This window comes from Vulpes vulpes, chromosome 6 (assembly GCF_048418805.1).
Source record: "Vulpes vulpes isolate BD-2025 chromosome 6, VulVul3, whole genome shotgun sequence".
NCBI lineage: Eukaryota > Metazoa > Chordata > Mammalia > Carnivora > Canidae > Vulpes > Vulpes vulpes.
Window position 1 is genome coordinate 103,124,639 of NC_132785.1, and position 19,874 is coordinate 103,144,512.

The 19,874-nt window shown below is 50.8% G+C and overlaps 1 long non-coding RNA gene across 1 annotated transcript; it reads right to left on the reverse strand.

Annotated features, from left to right (window-relative positions):
- Nucleotides 1-653: 653 nt before the first annotated feature.
- On the reverse strand, nucleotides 654-4,024 carry LOC112927130 (uncharacterized). Its single transcript, XR_012002213.1, has 4 exons — nucleotides 3,434-4,024; nucleotides 2,555-2,603; nucleotides 2,148-2,292; nucleotides 654-1,062 (listed from the first exon to the last, which is right to left on the reverse strand). It is a non-coding gene; the product is annotated as an uncharacterized lncRNA (long non-coding RNA).
- Nucleotides 4,025-19,874: the final 15,850 nt, after the last annotated feature.

Here is a 19,874-nt window from a genome sequence, read left to right on the forward strand (position 1 = left end):
AGAGAGGGACATGCTCCCTGGACAAAAATAAACCAAAGCCCTGAACATCCCAACCAGACATCAAGAGGATTCAAAGCTATAGTGTCGTGGCACTTCATTTTCTGGAGATGAGAGTGATAAATGCATGCCTCTAAAATGGTCCTGAAAAGGACACTGGGGAAAGGAATGGCTTGAGAAGCCAGCTTTGCGGCTAGACTAGGCGTGGGCAGACGACCACCCCCCAGCCAATCCTGGCCCACTGCCTGTCTTTGCAAATAAAGTTTTCTTGGAACATAGCCACACTCAATCATTTACACGCAGTCTATGGGCGATTTGCACCACAACACACTTGCATAGTTGTGACTGAGGCCATATGATGCCTCCAAAGCCTAAAATATTTAATGTCTGCCCTTTATAGACAGTCTGCTGACTCTTGGGCTGGACACACAGCATCTCAAAGAAGAAGATGAAGTCCTGACTCACCTGGTTCTCTGATCATGTCCATCTCTATACCCAAAGATATCACAACATGGGACACAGATACTCCTTGGCTGAGGCAGGAAGGATCTTATTGCATCTTGAACTCATTTATAATTCATGCGGCAATAAAGATATGATGAGGGACCTGCTCGTAGCCTTTGGGATATACCAGTGAATGAAATACACTTGTCCCTCCGGGAGCTTATACTCCTGCGACTGGTCTATAACTCCAACTTAAGACAATTGTCCACAACTGGATTCTTAAGTCTCTATATCTCATAAGAATTAGTGAGGCCGGACCCCAATACAGCCTAAAGCAGAAACTGACTTTTAGGGCCTTTTTTTACGGTAGACTTTATTACTGTTCATTAGAGGAGAATTATCCTTTACTCTCCCAGGGGGAGTTTAGGCTCAGCCATATGACTTGCATCAGCCAATGAAACATGAGCAGAAATGACAGGGGTCACTTCCAGACAGAAGTTTTAAGGATCAGTGAGTGATTCATCGTGTCTCTCTTCCCTCTGCTATGAAACCATCAGAGTCCCAGATCGAAAAGTCCCAACATTTGTCCATCAGTTGAGGAGTGAAAACCGCTGAGCAGACCTACAGCCAACACACAAAAGACACGTGGTACAAGTGAAAAATAACCTTTGTTATCATGAGCCACCAAGATTTTGTGGTTATTACCACAGCATAACCGCACATACCCTGACTTTGTTTTTGCACACTAGATGTGTCCCAGCCAAGCTGACTATATGTTTTTCTTCTAGTTCCCTACTGACTCTCATTGGGGAAGTGATCACCTGATTCCAGTGGATGACATCAAATTCTTCAGACTGCAGTACCTTCCACCACTCTGCCCATGCAGCGCGGCTCTCCCCGTAAGGCTTCTCATTGTGCTTGGGGCACCTGGGGGGCTCAGCCGGCTAAGCATCTGACTCCTGATTTCTGCTCAGGTCATGATATCAGCGTTGTAAGATCGAGTCCCCACCCCCACCCCCATCCCTGCCCCTGTCGAGCCCTGCACTGGGCTCTGAGTCAGGCTCTGGGCTGAGCGTGGAGGCTGCTTAAGATTCTCCATCTCCCTCCTCTCTGACCCTTCTCCCCACTTCTCCTTATGCTTGACTGTTACACTCATGATACCCCATACTTCTGTTTGTGACTCCTAAGGGACAATGTCTTGTGGATCTGGGTTGCAACAGGACATTTTTTTAAATAGGTGGGACCATCCAATGCACTTTTATGTCCTAGCCTGAAAATTCTAGGTGAGTCCACTGGATGTGCAAAGAATACATCCATGTCCTGATCTGCCAGTCTTGATAGTTCAGGATCATAGACATCAAATTTATTTGTGCTTTCTATGTAGCCAGACCAGATCTGCACATCTGGGCCCAGCCGACTTTCTTCTTCCTCACACGACACTCTAAGCTCACAGTGTTTCATGTTGGCTTCTTTGCCCCATCGGGAGGCAGTTCTCCCCTGTGGTCAACCATTCTTGTTCTTTGATACATGCGCCTGTTTTCTTGTCAAAAACATTCGTCTTCTGGGCTTCTGCAAACCTTTCCTCTGCCTCTGTTACAGCCCTGGCCAGATCAGGGCAGGCCACAGGTGCTGGTTGAAGTTTCTGAAGCTAGAATCCCCAAGTTGGAAAGATCAGTATGCTTGTGGAGGAGTATCGGGGCACTTACCAAGGCCAGAATTGAGGCTACCACGTGTGCTATTTGTCAGGAAGGAAGCTGAGATCTGAGTCAGTGTGGGAAACAGGTGCTGACCTGTGGGGCTGGCAGAGCCACAGAGCCACTGGCAGAGCAAGATGGAAAGCCATGGGTGTACCTAGAAGGTAGAACAGGTGAGGAAAGAAACAGATTATCGTGATGCCAATAAGGTACCAGAAGCTCCGGTCTCCTCCTAGCCCCATCTCTTCCCTTCTGGGAGTCACAGAAAGAGGAACCAACCTCCTTTTCTTCCTGGGAACCCAGGTAAGCCAGGTGTGGGAGCACCTGCCTCTGGGAAGGGGCAGGGGCAGGATTAAAGAAGAGGAGGTGTGGCTGCTCTAAGGAGCACCCCTGAAGAGCCTTGTCCCCACTGCTCTCACCTTGCTCGAAATCTGCTAGAGACAGCACATCCAGGACTAGTGCTCAGTCCTGGAAAGAGGCAGGAGAAATGAGAGGATCAGGGTTAAGGCCCTCCAGGAAGTGGATGGGGTAGAGGAAACTGAAACTCTCCACCCTCTCCCTGTTCCTGAGCTAGTAGGTGTGAAAGCTCTCTGTAAACTGGGAAACACCACTCACGTTGAAGCACTGCCATGGCCACTATTATTCATTCTCCCTTTTTACCCCAGGGACCAGCTCAGGTCTGCCAACCCGGGGACACAGGGTGTGGCCGCATCCCCAGGCTTGTAGGAAGCCCCGTGGCCTGTGGCATTCTGAGTTCTTGCCTCCCCGCATCGCTCCTGGCTTGGAGGCTCATCCTTTGGTTCTGCACACCCAAGCCCCCATTTCTCCTGAAACCACATCTCCTTCACACTTCTCCTGGACCCCCTCCCGTCCAGCTGGAGGTCAGCAGAGGCGCACTAGGTCTGACACAAAGAGAGGGGCCACGTGGGGGATTCCAGGGATGGTTGTCAACCAAGCTCTGACGTCAGCCAATTGTCTTCCTTGTTTCCAGGGCTTTCTCCCCAGGCTACTACCTCCTCTTGTTGTCCCCAGCACTGAGTTCCACTGCCCCGCCCCACTCTGGAGCCCACTTTCCTTAGGCAACACCCCAATCGCCAGCCCTTTATCAGCTTCCTCAAAACCTACCAACCCTGTGCCCCATCCTCTCGAGCTCTGCTCCCCCCTTAGGGGCCGCCACCTGACTACTACGGGGCCTCAGCGGATGCTTAAGAAGTATCCAGCGCCGAGCTAAGTGATGCGTGGCTATCACGTGGGACATAATCCTCCCCTTCCAGGGAGTTCAAGAAATAAGCACGTACCTGGGAAAGATAGTCATTCATGGTCTCCGCGGCCAGGAGTGGAGCTCTATGGTCTATTCGTGGAGGTCTATGCAGTCTGTGGAGCTCAGACGTGGGGCCCAGTCCTTCATGGAAGATGAATTTCATCTGGACAGAGAGGACGGTAGGCCTTGCAGCCCTAACACATTCCAGAGAGATGAAACTCTATCCTGTTTGGGAAAGACCTCCAGGGCTGAAGTTTTCAGGGCAGCCCAATAATGAGCAGGCGGCTTGCCTCTGGCCTCTCCCAGATAGGGCTGCCTGCTGCAGCCTGGCTCCCCGCTTGGCTCCAGGAGAGGGCCGGCAGCTGCTCACAGCCCCAGGCCCAGCGCCCTCGTGCCCGAGAGGACAGGCGGTGGAGGAGCTGCTGTGCTGAGCAGAGGAAACCAGCCTAGAAGGGCCTTTCGGGAAAAGGCTGAGTGAACAGTCATCTGATATCTGCCTCTGGTTTCTGTGACTGACAGACACTTAATTAACCACTAGACCAACAAGAGGGTGGGAGGTGTTTGGGGTTCTGCTGGAGACAAGAGAATCCCAAGTGTTCTGGGTTAGTGAGGACGGTTAGGAATGAAAACATGGCCCAGTCGTGGGAGGAGGTGGCCCCACAATCCCGGAGCCTGTGAAGTTCAGCCTCCACACTGAGGAGCTGCAAAATGCGCTGTCGTGGTTCTGTCGCGGCCACAGGCACGGACCCAGCCACTGCCACCAATGGCCAGGCCCATTCAAGCGAAGAAGCAGGGAGGGTGCCCCTGGGGGGCTGCAGCTCCCCGCCCCAGGACCGGGCTTCCTAAGAAAAACACGGAAAGAACCAAGTGGGAAAGGATGTCATCTTCCTGTCTCCCCACCCCCCACAGGCTCATGCAAGCCTGTCACAGGCCAATGTTTACTGAGCACTTATCGCGTGCTCCTCATTGTGCAGAGACCTCATCTGACCCTCCCCTAACTCATGGCAACTCTGCTAAATGGGTCAGACACATAACCCCCACTGCAGACGTGAGCAAAGCTCAGGACTCTGGTGGTGGTGGCGCCTTCCTTGCCATCCCCCACATCAGGAGCACAGAAACAGCCTATCTCTCCCCAAAAAGGAGTCCCCCTTCTCTGAGGGTAAGGTGATCTGTAACGTGAAAATACACTCAGGGGAAACACAGCCCTGTATGCGCCACGCAACAGTGCTCCTGTAGACACAGATGTGAGCCTGGCGAGCACAGAGAGGAGTAGCACCTCGCCCCACACGACTAAGTGGACTTGGCACTCCAGCCACTCTTCTAACTTCAAAACCGGATACTTTTTTTTTTTTTTAAGATTTTATTTATTTATTCATGAGAGACAGAGAGAGGCAGAGACACAAGCAGAGGGAGAAGCAGGCTCCATGCAGGGAGCCTGACGTGGGACTCGATCCCAGGTCTCCAGGATCACACCCCGGGCTGCAGGTGGCACTAAACCACTGCGCCACCGGGGCTGCCCAACGGATCCCTTTTTAATGTCATGTGGGCATGGAGGCATCGGTGAGTGGGATATCACCACGTTGCCTTCTTTATGGCCTATTACGGGTTCATTGTTCCTGGGTGGGGAGAAAAGTGGTTCCTTGGTAAAGCAGAAGGTCACATATACCAAGAGGCTGTGTCCACAGACACCAACACACGGTCACACGACAAACAAAGTGCCGTAAGAGAGACACAGTTTATGCAAAGGGAGGCAGAGGAGCTGCAGGAATGTACCTGGACCTCTAAGGGAGCAAGGTGGCTTGCAGGGGCCCAGCCTGGGAAGTGTGGGGAGGGCCTCGTTTTCCAACTTGCCACCCTCGCACTCCCTATACTCTTTCTGAAACAGTCTCTTCAACCCAGGGAGGTCCATCTGACTCAGCCACGAGACAGTGGCACAAGAGGAAGCCAGAGAGAGAGACAGATCTGTAACCAAGGGCCAGCTCCTCTCCAAATCCCCCCAGCCCACAAAGGGTGTAAGGACTGGCTCTGTTTCCCAAGCTCCTGCACGCCCTCTCCCTGCATGCCCCCAGCATTCCCGGGGGGTGTGAGTGGGGGGACACAGGTCGGGGAGGGTCCCAGCTTGGCTTTGAGGTCCAGTAGAGACAGGTGCAGCAGAGGCAGAGAGGGGGCACCCGGGGAAGAACTGCTTGGGCAGAAGAAAGCAAACTGGCCAGGCCTGGCCTCTGTCCTGCACCTTGCTAAAACAAGGCGGAGAAGCACCCTGGGCTCCCCAGAAGCCCGTCACCTGCAGGACTCTACTGCAAGTCTGAACCAGTGTCCTCCCTGTCGCCTGTCCCTCTCAGGAGGGTTAAAAGCCACATTTCTCCCTCTGTGATTTCTTATGCCTTAGTCTCTAAGGCTTTTCTTATTTATTTCATTATCCCAAGTATTCTCTATACCCCACGTGGGGCTCGAACTCGACTCTAAGATCAAAAGTCCACACTCCTCCAACTGAGCTAGCCCAGGTGCCCCAGTCTCTAAGGCTTTTATCCCTCGGACCGTCATTTGACTCTCTGTGCCTGTTAGTGTCTAAGAGGGAAGGGCTGGATTGTATTCATAGCTGCATCCCCCATAACACCCACAGGCACATAGTAGGTCTCATCAGTAACTCAGCGAGCGCCTGTACCGGCAAGTGAGGCCCCGTCCCGTGTTCCCTGCTCTCTCCCCACACCCCTACCACGGCACCACATCCACAGCATCTTATCTCTCGGTTCATTTCTTTGCCTCTGCAGAGTCCTCAACTCTTGTCCACCCCTGTTGGGACCTTCCTTGCCTAGCACAGTGCCTGGCACACAATGCTATGAGTGTTTATTCACTTACCATTTATTCCAATCCTTCCACCATTTATGTCTATGTACTTTGTACACATTTCTGTGACTTTTTTAAAAGATTTTATTTATTTGAGAGAGAGAGAGAAAGAAAGCACAAGCAGGGGAAGAGGGAGAGGGAGAAGCAGGCTCCCTGCTGAGCAGGGAGCCCGATGCAGGGTTCGATCCCAGGACCCCAGAATCATGACCCAAGCTGAAGGCAATGCTTAACTGACTGCGCCACCCAGGTGCCCCCATTTCTTTGACTTTTAAGCCCCAAGTCTGTAAGACTCCATTAGTTGGGTATTCTCCCATTTTACAGATGGAAAAACTGAAATTCAGAGAAGTTAGTAGAGGACACCCAGCTTATAAGAGGCAGAGGCGAGATTCAAATCCAAGTTTGCCTGGTTCGCAAAGCCAAGCTCCTTCCTCCCAGGCCCACTGCCTCCTCAGCCCCAGGGCAATAGCCTCTGTCCTCAGCCCCTTCAGGCCCTGTTGGCGACAGAGGCATGTCACCCCTCTCAGGGAGCCTATTTCTCCAGGGACCCAGGGAGAGGTCTCGGAGCTCAAGCCTGGAGCTTTCCACCGCTGGTGCTGGGAGTATGGGAAGCGGGTGTTTTTCTTCCTTGCGGCCAGCGTGGCTGATTCCTACAATGTATCCGCCCTGGAGAATGACCGGAAGAAGTGGCATCCGGCTGGTGCAGGGAGGAGCCGGCCTCTTCCCGCCCTACAGAGGAGGGAGTTTTGCTCCAAAGCACCAGCTGCAGCTACCTCTCAGGTGCCCTCAGACAGGGAGGACAAGAGGGTTTGGGTGCAGGGGCTGGATTCTGACCCTTGCCTCCTCGGGGGCCCGGCCAGCTTTAGGATCCACCATCTGAAAAGTTGAAAGGCCTCTATGCCTTCTGACACTTGATCTAGAAGCTCCCAAGGAAAATGACACGGGGCCCCAGGGGGGCTGCAGGAGCTGGTCATTCATGATCACTAAGCATCTTCTAGGTACAAGTGATTGTCCAAGAGGAACCTCTGGCTTTGCCACATACCAGCTGTGTGACCTTGAGAAAGGTACTTCATTGTGCTGAGGCTATTTCCCCAACTGAAAACGGGAGAAAAACAATCCTTATCTCAGTGAGTTGCTGGAACACCACTAAGAAAATATAAGCAAGGGGCTAGAACAATGCTTGGCACATCATGAGTGCTCAGCAAATGTTCACAAGCTATGTGTTCAACAGCGTGTGACGGATACAGCGGACACTGCCATCAGTGGCAATATGCTCGTCTATGCATTGCTCCCAATGTGCAAATGAGAAAACAAACACAGATAGCAGGGGTGAAACCAGGACTTGAATCCGGGGTTCTCGTCACCACCCTTCCATTCTCCAGAGGGCTCCTCACTCCTTAGCTCTCACAGAACAGCGAAGGCACACAGCTGCCAAGTGGCAGAGCTAGGATTCCCTCCCAATCATGGGGGATCAGACCTAGAAAGGGTTGGGTTGGGGGTACTTATTACATTTGCTTCTGATATAATTTATTTAATTAATTATGATTGTCTCGTTGACTATTTAATGATGGCTGTTTAACAGCTGACTCACAGAATTCCCGGGAATTTAGCAATTGGCCAATACTCTTGAACCAATACTCTACGCGACCAATCACGGCCTCAGGGCTGTAGGAAAAGTAAAGGAGATAAAGTGAGTGTCAGGCAATAGTGTGCTGGAACCAGCTGTGGGATCCTGAGCAAGTTTCTTAACCACCATGTGCTTTAGATTTTCCCTACCCGTAAAATGAGTCTGTTGTGACAAAACACATGAGAAAATGTCTTCAAAGAACCAGGCAGGGCTGGACCAACAAGAGGCCAGGAACCTCTGGTACAAAATTCAACAAGGCCCTCTCTCTCAGGGTCCTGCTAGGTATAAGGTTGTTACCGGGTGCGCCCCTGAGTTTTCTATACTAGGTGCCTTGGTGGCCTCAGCCTTGTCCCAGCCCTACTCCTGGCACATAGTAGGTATTTGCTGTTACTACTACAAAAACTTCAAAGTGGGTGTAACCTAACAGGATAGACTAGAAGAGTTACCTAACAATGCATGAGAAACACAAGAACTCAGTACAGTGTCCTGGGGCATCTGGTAGACACCCTACAAGCCTTTCAGATAATGAGGGTTGTATTTCTGCAAATAACCCCCACAGTCTGCCAAGGAGACTGAGCTGTCTTTAGAAGGTCCAGGGCTATCTCTGGATACAGTTGCTGCAAGCAAGAATTTCTTTGCATTAATTTTAAAGATAAAAAAACACTCGTCTTCAAAGTAGACTTTCTCCTGCTGAGGTGGATATATATTGTAGTAGTAGTCTCCCCTCCAAAACTTTTCCAGTGAAGTTGACATCAGTGGAAGATGGATTTGCTGACCTGTGGTGTCCCACTCCCCATTGCGCACTCAGAGGTAATGATGGGGGGAGGGAAGGGTACTGAGACACCCGCCATACACATCAGCAGAAAGAAAGCCGGGGTGGGCGGGAGGCAATGAGAACAGTGTGTTTGCAGAGCATATGGGGAAGGGGAACTGAGGTTTGTATTAGGGTCTCCAGAGAAACAGAATCAATAGGATACATGGAGATATAGAGAAAGAGACTTATTACCAGGGATTGGCTCACAGGATTATGGGGGCTGAGAAGTCCCACCATCTGTCACCTGCAAGCCAAAGGCCAGGAAAACCAACAGTATAGTTCTAATCCAAACCCAAAGGCCTGAACCAGGGGAGCTGATGGTGTAAGTTCTGGTCCTGGTCTGAGTTCAAAGGCCTGAGAACTAGGGAGCCAATGGTGTAAACCCCAGCCCTGGTCTGAAGGCCTGAGAGCAAAAGCATCAAAGTCTAAGGGCAGGAGACGATAGATGGTCCAACTCAAACAAAGAGCAGGGTCTTTTTGTTTTATTCTGGCTCTCATTAAATATTATGATGGGCACCTGCATTGGTGAGGGCAGTCTTCTTTCCTGGGACTACCAATTCAAAGGCTAATCCCTTCTAGAAACACCTTAACAGACACACCCAGAAATCATGTTCTATCAGCTATGTGAGCATCTCTTAGCCTAGTCAGGTTGACACATAAAATTAACCATCACTGAAGTGACATCATAAAAAGGTGACTGGAACATTCCGGATGCATATAACATTTTGAAGGAAGACTACTAACAAATCTCTAAGTCACTTCTCTTCAATGCAGTATTTGAGCAAATTCGAGATTAACAGGGAGGTATTATGATAAGAACATTGGATTTGGAATTAAAAGACTTGATTTCCACTCCTTACCACCTCCGTAAACTTGGCCAAACCATTTGATCTCTAGAAGCCTCAGTTTCTGTAAAAAGTCCCTGTAAAACAGGGACTGAGATGAAGAGCAAGTGGAAGGAGAGCCTTCAAGGCAAAGAGTTTCTACATAAATGTTCACAAAGGCCATGGGCTGGTTGACTGAGTATCCCCAGTCAGTGGCACCAAGGGCCAAAAAGAAGTTTCCTTTGGTTTCCAGGATGCACAGTGAGAACCACAGGTGAGGGCCACTCACACAGATTCATCTTCACCCACGAATATTGGAACTGCGCATGCTCAGTTCGCACCCAGCTGGTCCCACGTGGAGATACTGCAAGAGCAGTCTGCCTCCTGGGGTGGAAGGAGGGGCTTCCATTACAACCACCGCAGATTTGATGTGTTAATATCTAAAGTGTTCTGCACCCTTCAGCAAAACCCACACCGCCAGTGAATGGGCATGGGCCAGAGCCTCTCAGTCTTTCTTCACACAGTAGTCTAGCTCTCCAGGCTGGATCACCTCCCTCTGGAGGCAAGTTGGCCTGGGGTGTCTCTCCTAGGACCCTGCCCACTCTGTAGACCCAGCCCTTGGGACAACAGCTGAATTTGCTCTCTTTGGAGACTGACGGTGCTGCAGGAACACAATGGGGTTCTACACAGCAGCTCAGGTAACTCAGGAAGAGCAGTGCGGGGAAGGAGAAAAGGCCAGGCACCTGCGAGAGGCACTTTACCTGGGTGATGGTGGGGAGTGGGTAACCCAAAAGTGAAGTTATGACCCCAGGCAGCCCAAGAAGCATTACTGCTAGGCAGCTAACCTCCCTCACCCATGTCTTGACAAGAACTATCATTCCACCCAAGATAACCAGCAGGGCCGTATTGTACATTGTTTGGATGTTCTCTGACTTGCCTTTTGTAAGTGTATTTCTTTTGTATTTAATGTAGGGAGGTGAATTAATAACCTCCTGGCGATGCCAACTACATTTGAAATAACTGCCCAATTTCTCTACGCTCAAACGTAAACTTTCTTTAAGAGTTGATAAACCAAAAAAAAAAAAAAGAGTTGATAAACCAAAAGCAGCAGTAATATCCTATGTGATTCACTCAACCATGGTTTTTCTCTAAAAGTATCTTCTATTAAGGAAAAAAATTTTGCTTATTAGCTAAGCAGGTACCAGACCTTAAATAACACATGTTTTTTGTCAACTTTGCTGTTGTAACATGTCCCCATCCAACTCGATGCTCTTCAGAGAAAAATAAATGAATTTCATACTCTGTCCTTTGACTCGGGGATCCTCAGCTATGTTTCACATCACCCCCTACAGCCACCTCTGGCCTTCCACCAAGTCTCAGACATTTATGTCTGGCTCCAGGGCTCCAAACAGGAAGCACACTCATATCTGCCCCTCTCTCTCAGAGGGCTATCCCTCAGTATTTCAACTGGCTTCTTAAAAGGGCACAACTTTTATCTTCTGAAAAAATTGTTTGAAACTAATAAAGTGTCACATGCTTTCAAAAACAGTTAGCCAGTTTTCTTTTTCAGTTCCCAATGGGGCCACATGGGACAAATTAGTGACATAAGAACCAGTTTCTCCTGTTAACTTCCCCCACTCCCGCCCCCTCCACCCTGACCATATAAGTTAGAGTTTCTTATCTGCAAGCAACAGAAATAAGGTCTAGCCGATTCAAGCAAAACAGAAACTCACTAAACGGCTACTTCACACATTTTACATAATCTGTGGAAGAGCTAAGGAACCAAGTTTGAGACTCTGTAGCCAGAATCTATTCCCCTAAAACACACCGCAGAACTTGTGAGGACACCCCAGCCACAGGCACTGGGCACAGTGGCTTATGCCACCGGTATACTAGCCCTGGGACACTGGACCCAGCTCCTAGGCCCAAGGACACACTACCCAGGAACTCAGACCGCCTCCAGAGAGTTTACTGATCCCCACTTCTTCACATCCCTAGCTCCTCCTTCTGAGCATGAGGGCAAGTGTGTTTGATTGGCAGAGCCCAGGTCAAGCCCGTGCCCTGGCTGCCAAGGGAGGCCAGGCGAGGGAATACAAGGCCCTTTCATCTTCTGAAGTGGCGGGCTCTGCTGCCACCCAGTAGGACTAGGATGGTAGGCATTCCCTAAACATGGGGAGAGGTTCAGACAATGGCCCGAAGTAAAGCAAACATAGTTTATGTTCTCCACACCCACTCAGCTCATTGCTGCCTCTCCCACCCACATGGAACCACTGCTGCAGTAAATAGACGCTTAATGTGCTATCCCTCAGAAATAATTGCTTTCTTAAAGATGACCGAAGAAAGGACAACGTTAAGCAGAAAGCAGAAGTGGAGGAGATATTACAGGACAGAGACTTTCCCACACTTGATCCAGACAGCTTCAGACTCCTACTATGTCTACAAGAGTAGAACAAACACTGGTTTTGATTGTCCACCAGACCACAAGATGCCTAAAGGCATGGGACATATGATAGATCATTTGTAAAAATGGCTACAAACGTTCCTATCCTCCTAAATGTGACTTTGCAGCTCCTCCCACAGAGAGGCAGAGTCTTTTTTCCCAGCCCCTTGAATCTGGACAAGCCCGATGACTTGCTTTGGCCAACAGAATGCGGTGGAAGTGATGCCGTGTCAGTTCCAAGCCTAGGCTTCCAGAGCCCTTGCCTGCCGACGCTCATTCTCTTGGAGCGCAGCCACGGCCGTGAGAGCGCGCCCCGGCTAGCCTGCCACGGACGAGACTGTCAGAGACCGGCCGGCCCCAGCCCACCTTCCAGCTGGCCACAGACACACGAGCAGGCACAGCTGAGACCAGAATGACCCAGCTAAGCCCAGGCCAAATTGCCACCCCGCCGAATTGTGAGCTAAATAAACGATTGCTATTTTAAGCCACTGTTTGGAGGAAGTCTGTTAGGTAGCAAAAGCCGATGATACAGGACAGGTGTAGAACCTCTACAAAGCACCCCAAGCTCCAGCCATGATGCTCCACCTACATGGTCAGAAGGGGAGTGAGGGGGGATTGCTGCCCACCCACGTCCCCTCGCCCTCCCCACTTCAGCGCACGCCTGTCCGACTGCCAATTGTAGCACCTGTATCTCCACCTGGGGACTCTCTCTGGCCACCCGAGCCCCCCTGCCCACTCCCACGGCAAGCCAGAAGGACCAAGTGACCCTCAACCCACAACTGAGGGACTGTTGTGTGCGTACCCAGCCCCCTTGCCCCCTGCATGCGCTTCTCTGAGGCATGTGTCCTTTACTGGTTCCTAGATCGTCCCGGCAAGATCAAGGTCCAGCCACCCCCAGTGATAACAAACTTGAAAACAAACCCTTTGTTGGCTGCCTTCCCTCCTCTGACTCATTTCCCCAAGCTCCTATTGGGGCTTCCTGGGATCACCTCTCAAGTTAACTACTAGCGCTCAAACCCTTATCTGGGGGTTTAGTTCTAAGCAACGAAGACCAGTAGGCACTGAGCAGGGGCTTCTACACAGGACCACTGCTGCTGTCAGCCTCGTAGCTCTGCTTCCACGGCTTCCTCCACTCCCATCAGGGAGCCAGCTGCATAGACACTGCCCTCTAACCCACACCCACAGCCCCTGTGCACACACACCCCAGGACAGCCCCTCATGGGGCCTCAGTGGCTTGGAGAACCATCTCCTTCACCATCTGGCTTTGCCAACAGTTGCTGCTTTGCCCTTCACTCTGCCAGCCACCAACTGTCTCATCTCGCGGTCTAGGGGGTGAAGGCAGGTGGAGGTGGAAAGACTTACAGAACAGGAGGAGCCAGTCTTGGAAAAGCAAGGTATGGAGCAGGTGGGGCTATCCTGCCTGTCTCTTTTATCCTGCCCATAGCTGGCAGGAGGCCCAACCTGAGCCCCCAGCAGGATGTGGTTCTCAGAGGAACAAGTTCAGCAAACAGCCCCAGCCCCCGGGGGCCTCAGGAACCACCTGCCCAGCGCACACATTCAGAGAGATTGACTGCGAGCTTCTTAGCTGCCAAGACTGCTCTGGGTACCGAGACAGCGCACGCATGTACATGTCACCACGCAACATGCATCTATCACCCCGGCCAGGGGTAGCTGTCTTAGGGCCCCGCAGCACAGAGGAAGCAGCGGTGGGAATGGGGTCTGGGGTGAGGCAGACCCATACCCAAATCCTGTCCCCACCCTCAAGTAGCTGTGTGACCTTGGGCACGTTGGGTAACCTCTGTCTCCCCACTCTGAGATGGAGATAGCAGTACGTCTCTCGTGGGGTTGTTGGGAAGGTTAAGCGAGGTAGCCTCTGACACCCATAGCCCTTAATAAACCTCAGCTAGGGGATCCCTGGGTGGCTCAGTGGTTCAGCGCCTGCCTTTGGCCCAGGGCGCGATCCTGGAGTCCCGGGATCGAGTCCCGTGTCGAGCTCCCTGCATGGAGCCTGCTTCTCCCTCTGCCTGTGTCTCTGCCTCTCTCTGTGTGTGTCTCTCATGAATAAATAAATAAAATCTTAAAAATAAATAAATAAAATAAACCTCAGCTAGTAGGACGACCGGTAAGGCGGTGCCTCTCTGTTATTCAATCATCCGTGTTTCCCGCAAACTCCACTGGCACAGGGCCTAGCAGGAATGTACATGAGGGAGGCCGGTGGGCTAAACTCCTCCAACAGTGCTGCCGTTTGTTTGCACGTTCTTTGTTTCTATGAAGGATGGGGCTTTTTCCTGTTGCTTTTTTTTTTTTAAACACACAGCCCTCTTGGGCTTTTATTTTTCTTACTCTTAGTGGAGATGGGAGTACAGAGAAATATTTCTCTGCCACTGGAGCAAAAGGGGTAGGAGGTCTTGGAGACTAACAGGGAGAAGTGGGGACGCGGACAAGCCAGACAGCACAAGCCGTCTTAAAAGATGCTACTTAGATCCACATGACAGGCACCTCAATCAATGCCCAAAGGGGCTATGAGTCTTCCATGGCCAGATATACCAATGTTTCAAGAGATGCCAGAAAACTTGATTATTATTTTTTAAATCTCTTGATTTTGTAAATGTTGGCTCAAAATATTTAGAAATACCATGTAAGGCATGGTACATGTTAATGGACCCAAGGGCTGAACCAGATCATGGATGGTGACCTTGAGACAGCGCCATCTTTTTACCGGCTCTACGTCTCTGCAATCTGAGCTCTTCATGATGCAGGGCCACCATGCCACACCGCTCCAGTGGGTGCCACTCATATTCAATTCCCTGAGATCGATGGCTTAGAGCAGTTGCAGGGTCCCTCCCATACCCCCAGAACCAGGCCACTGTGGAGCTGCAAGCAAGCCTCTCTCCAGAGAGACACTGGCCCTTGCCAACCTCTCCCTCCTCTGACTTATTGGCACTAAACGTACCACCCAATTCGCAGAGTATCACAAGCTGCACCATCCCCTCATTATCTCAAGCTATTGTATCAGTGCGGAATGCCATCAAAGCACAAAATCCAGTCTCATTCAGGATGGCTTCATTAATGTACGCCTTACCTCCCCAACTGAAATGCAAACTCTTTATGAACAAGGATCACATCCTATATCTTTTCGAACCGTGTAGCACCTTTTACACCCTATTCGTATCCAATACCTATCTATGTGTTGATGGATTCAACACAGAGGGAATCCTGAATTAATTGCTGTTACAGGTGGCATGCGGATTAACACTTTGGGATACAGAAGAAATCTCTTTCCAAAGAAAGAGGACTATGTAGGGAAGAAAGAGGAATATTCAAAGGCTAGTCCCAAATTTATCTATCAACAAAAAATGAGCCATCTCTGTGGCTTGCCTATCAGCACATGCCAGCAGCCAGAAACAGCCGCAGGGGGCTGCTTTCATGATATCACGAAGAGTAGCTTATTTTTCATTTTCTCACCAGTAAAATGGAAACATCCAAGCTTCCTCGCCATCTCCTAGAGAGGCCAAAGAGAAGGAAGAATGTATAAACCTCTTTATAAAGTATATTTCAATAAATCAGAGATTATTAGGTGTGTCACAGCTGAGTGCCCTGTTAGGTGGCTAAAGTATATCAGGAAAAAACATTCTCAGTTGTTAATTTGTGACTGGGTTGAACTATCTATATTTAACCTGAGGATTATTTAATTAAATAGTTTCCTTGGGGACTACCTGCAGTCCTTGTAATTTGTTATGTGGAATAAAACAATCCATTTGCACTTGTATTTACTCTTCACTTCCCAAGGCTACTTAGTTGGGGTTGGGTTTTTTTCTTTTTCTGTTTTAATAGCCCTAGAACCCCTAATAAAAGGGAGTTGAACAAACAGTTTGAGAACAGAGGAGTGAGTACAAACACAGAGTACTTGAATCACAAGGTGGTCCAGCTGGAGTCAGCCTTGAGATGACTGAATCCAACCCGTTCCTTTTACAGATGAGGCCACCAAAACCCCAAAAGTTTGGGTGACTCCCCTAAGGATAGGGCCAGCGAGAGAGTCTCTGCCCTCGCAGTCCCCGGTGGTTGCTTGCTCTGCCCTCCCTCAGCTCCTTCCAACATCTGGAACCATGCTCCTGAGCGGCCTAATCCTGTAGGATGAGGGGCTCATAGGATCAGAAGCTATAAAGCCTATACCAATAGCAAAATTGTACCCATTCAGTATGTGCTGCGTGTCTGCTACGTGCCAGGAGGCCAAACACCAGAGACAGAGTGGGGAACCAGGGCCCGGGTGCCTGCTTTGCCAGATTGACCTTGGAGTTTGGCAAGATGCTGAAGGAGAAAAATAAATAAATAAACGGGTGTGACACCTTCAGAGAGTGACAAGTTCTAAAGCAGTAGCCAGGATGGTACGACAGGGTGAGGAGGAGGCAGCTGCTTGGGATGGGGGTCAGGGAACCTGACTGGTGGGCAGGAGGGCACTGTGGGGGCCTGGGCGGGAGGTTGGTAAGCCCCTGGCATTGGTTTGAACATCACAGCTGATGGGAAATTCCCTACCTCCAAAGGCCAGCTTGGCTTGGGCAAAAGCCCTTTCCTGAAATGAGCTGAAATCTACCTCCCTGGGACTTCAAATTTCAGTAACTCATTCTCCCAAGTGTCACAGAAACCAGGCAGCGAATGATGTTAAGCAGTGTGTTCAAATGCAAAGCACCATCCCCAAATAAGACAGTTGTTTCAGTGTTTTGATTTTAAATTGTGTGTTTGGGAAAATACAACATACCAAGGAGATGACTTACATGTTCTCATTCAAGCTCCAGTTCATAAAAGTGTTTCAGACCACCACTTCAAAGGAGGCTCAGACAATCCACTTCTAGAGTCCCGGGTCAGTCCTCGTGAGTCACCTGACATTATTAACAAGACCCATCAGGTCCCTTCTGCTAGAACTGTAGTTGGGGCTTTAGAGCATCAGCCGTGCTGGCTCCATTGCCCCATCATTTGGCATGGCAAAGGAGCCTTGGCTCTGTGCGTTCTGCTTTCTAAGATATTCATGGAATCATAGGACTAAGGACTCATCTGGTCCAAACCTCTTATTTCAAAGACAAGGAAATGAAAGGCTGGAAATGAGAAGTGGCTACTCAGGTTCACAGCAAATTATGGCCAAGGTGGGACTTGTCTTCTCCAGTCCCCAAACCAGGCGAGCCACAGCTGGGCAGTGGTCCTACTATAGAACTCTCGGGGTCACTTGCACGTTGGCATGGACTTCTGATCCTCCGGTGATTTTTAATGTATGTTTAAGAAGAGAAAGCCTAGATTCCTAAAGCCCTCTCAGCATGTGGGCCTACAGCCTAGGAGTCCTCCTGAGCATCTGACTGTGCGTCGAAGGGGCCAGGCCCCCTATTCGGCTCTGATGTGCGTTGGTCATTGCGCAGGGACCATGCGTGGTGCGGGCAGACTCAGCTCCAGCCCCAAACCAGGGCAGAAACTGCAGAATAGAAGGAAAGAAGCAGAAGCAAGGACAACACAGAAACCAAAAGTATGTTGGCTTTTACCTGAGTCCAAACCAACTGCCTGGCGGCCCACAGTGCCTCAGGGCACTCAAGGCTGGGCAGCAAGAGCACCAGGAACACAGGGAGAAAGAGGCCTGAGGAAACAGGCCTCTCGGAGCCGGTCACGGAAGCGGCCTGCGCCCTGCCCTCCTGCCTCCAGCTTGAGGCGGGAGCTGATGGGCAAGCGCCTCCTTCCTTTGCTTCAGGGACTGGCTGGAGCTCAAGGGCCTACAGTTTTTCTCCCTCTGACCCCTGCACTAGCAGGAAGACATGAGAGGTGAACCGGGAATGCTGGAGTGCGGGCAACATCTCTCAGCAAAGGGTGCACCCCAAGAAGGCACACCAGTTCGAGCAACCATCCAGTGCCTTCCAGAGAAGGCCCGCCCAGGTCCCCCCTTCAGGTGGACCCGAAGGCCGCTTAGAGAGTGATCACCCTGGCCCTTAGGGGGCTCCTGCAGGAGCCTGGATTTCTCCATCACCATTAGGCAGGATGACACCCCTCTGAGGGCTAAAATATTATTCCTTCCACCGCTGGCCAGGTGGCAGAACAGCCCCCCCACCCTGGGGACTTGGTTTTCAAGGCGGCTGCTGCACTTGAGAGTGATCCCCAGGCACTCCCCACTATTATATTGTACCTCAGTTTCCCCATTTACAAAAGAGGCAGAAAACAAGCATACCTTCTGCTTACCACTCCGATCCCCTGGGCTGTGGAGAGGGTAACCAGACGGGATGGCAACATCCCAAGAAAGGACAGGCTGAGGGGGAGACATATTCTCCTCCATGCCTGTGGGTCCCCAGGGGAGGATGAATATTAGAAACCCAGATCTGCTGAGTGACCCCAGTGCCATCTGACATCTGCCTCCCGACCGGAGTGTGGGGGATGAGCTTGTGTGGTGTGGGGTCAGACACACTAGGTACAACTATGTGATTGGGAATACAAACTTTGTCCTGAGCTTGACTTTCCCCATCTGTAAAATGGGTCTAGCAATAGTACTTGCTCATAGGTGCTATCAAATGAGACTGTGTGATGGAGGGCTGAAACCAGCACCACGCATGCGTGGTAAGTCTCCACAAACACTGAGCCGTGTTAGTATGCTTATTAGGTAAATTTTGAAGAATCACCTACAACATATACACCACCCGTGAATTCAAGGCAGGACAACCGGAAGGTGAGCCACAGCAGCCAAGCGCACCAGGTTGTGACACTAAACATCTGCAGAGAAGGGGCTCTGTCCCTCCAGAGGGCCACAAGCTACTCTCACACTCTCAATGCCACCTCTGTCCAGGGGCTTTCATTCCCAAAACTTCTTCCTCTCCACCTCATCTGATCCTCACCACAGCCCTATGAGGTGGCCAGGGTAGGGTGTGTTTCCTGTACCCATGCTTAGAGGAGGAAAATGAGGCTCAGAGAGGCAAAGTGATTTGCCCAAGGTCACACAGCTTGTAAGTGCCTGAGCAGGGTTACACATCCAGGCCTGCCTGACAGGGTGCCAAGAGTGAGGTGCCAAGCGTGCCTAGTTTAAGGAGGCACTCGCTTGCCCCACCCTGAGAGGGAACATCTTACCTTCTGCCCTGCTGCCTGAGCCCACTAAGCAGCCTGGGCACTGAGACTACTGTCTCCACACACTGCCCTGGCAGATCAACCCTGCAAGAACCTGCCCCCAGACCTTCGGGTGGACAGATCTCCTGGCTGAGCTAGGTGTCTCCCTCAGTCAGGATCCAAGAACATTTCCAAAGCCTCAATACGAGAGCCACGTCCCAAAAGAATGGAATGGAACAGAGGTCAAAGGTGGTACCCTGATGGCCACGTGAGGCTTCCATGCACCCTTGAGGCTGAGGGCCAGGGCAGGCAGGCTGGGCCAGCTAGGCCCCTCGGAGGCCTCACAGCCCCCATCAGCCTTCAGGAGAGACGGGCCTGGACAGGCAGGCCACACGGGTGAATCCTGGGACAGGGATGCTGGCCTGCCCAGCCACGCCCTCCTCTCCGCAGCCCCTCAGAGCTCAGCCAGGCTCCAGCTTGGCCTCCATCTATCCCACACAAAGTGTGGGAGGTAACAACTAGCCACAGGAGATTAATTTTGAATCTGCAAAGTAAAAAACTCTTTTCTAAATGCAGATGATTATATTTACTAATTAATTTTTTTTTAATTTACTAATTAGCTTGCTGGAATCTGGATTACTCTGTATTGAGCTTTTCTAAGGAAGCAACACCTGTGCACTGAGGGGCATCTAGGGTAGTGAGCAGCTGTGTGGGCTTAAAAGCCGACGTGCTGGAATGCAAATCCCACTTTTCGTAGACAAGTTACTCAGCTGCTCTGAACCCATTCCCTCCTTCTATAAAAAGGGAGCAGGACTGCTATCCCTCAGGTCGTGGCTACTACAAAAACCAGCCACAAGGTACCAAGTG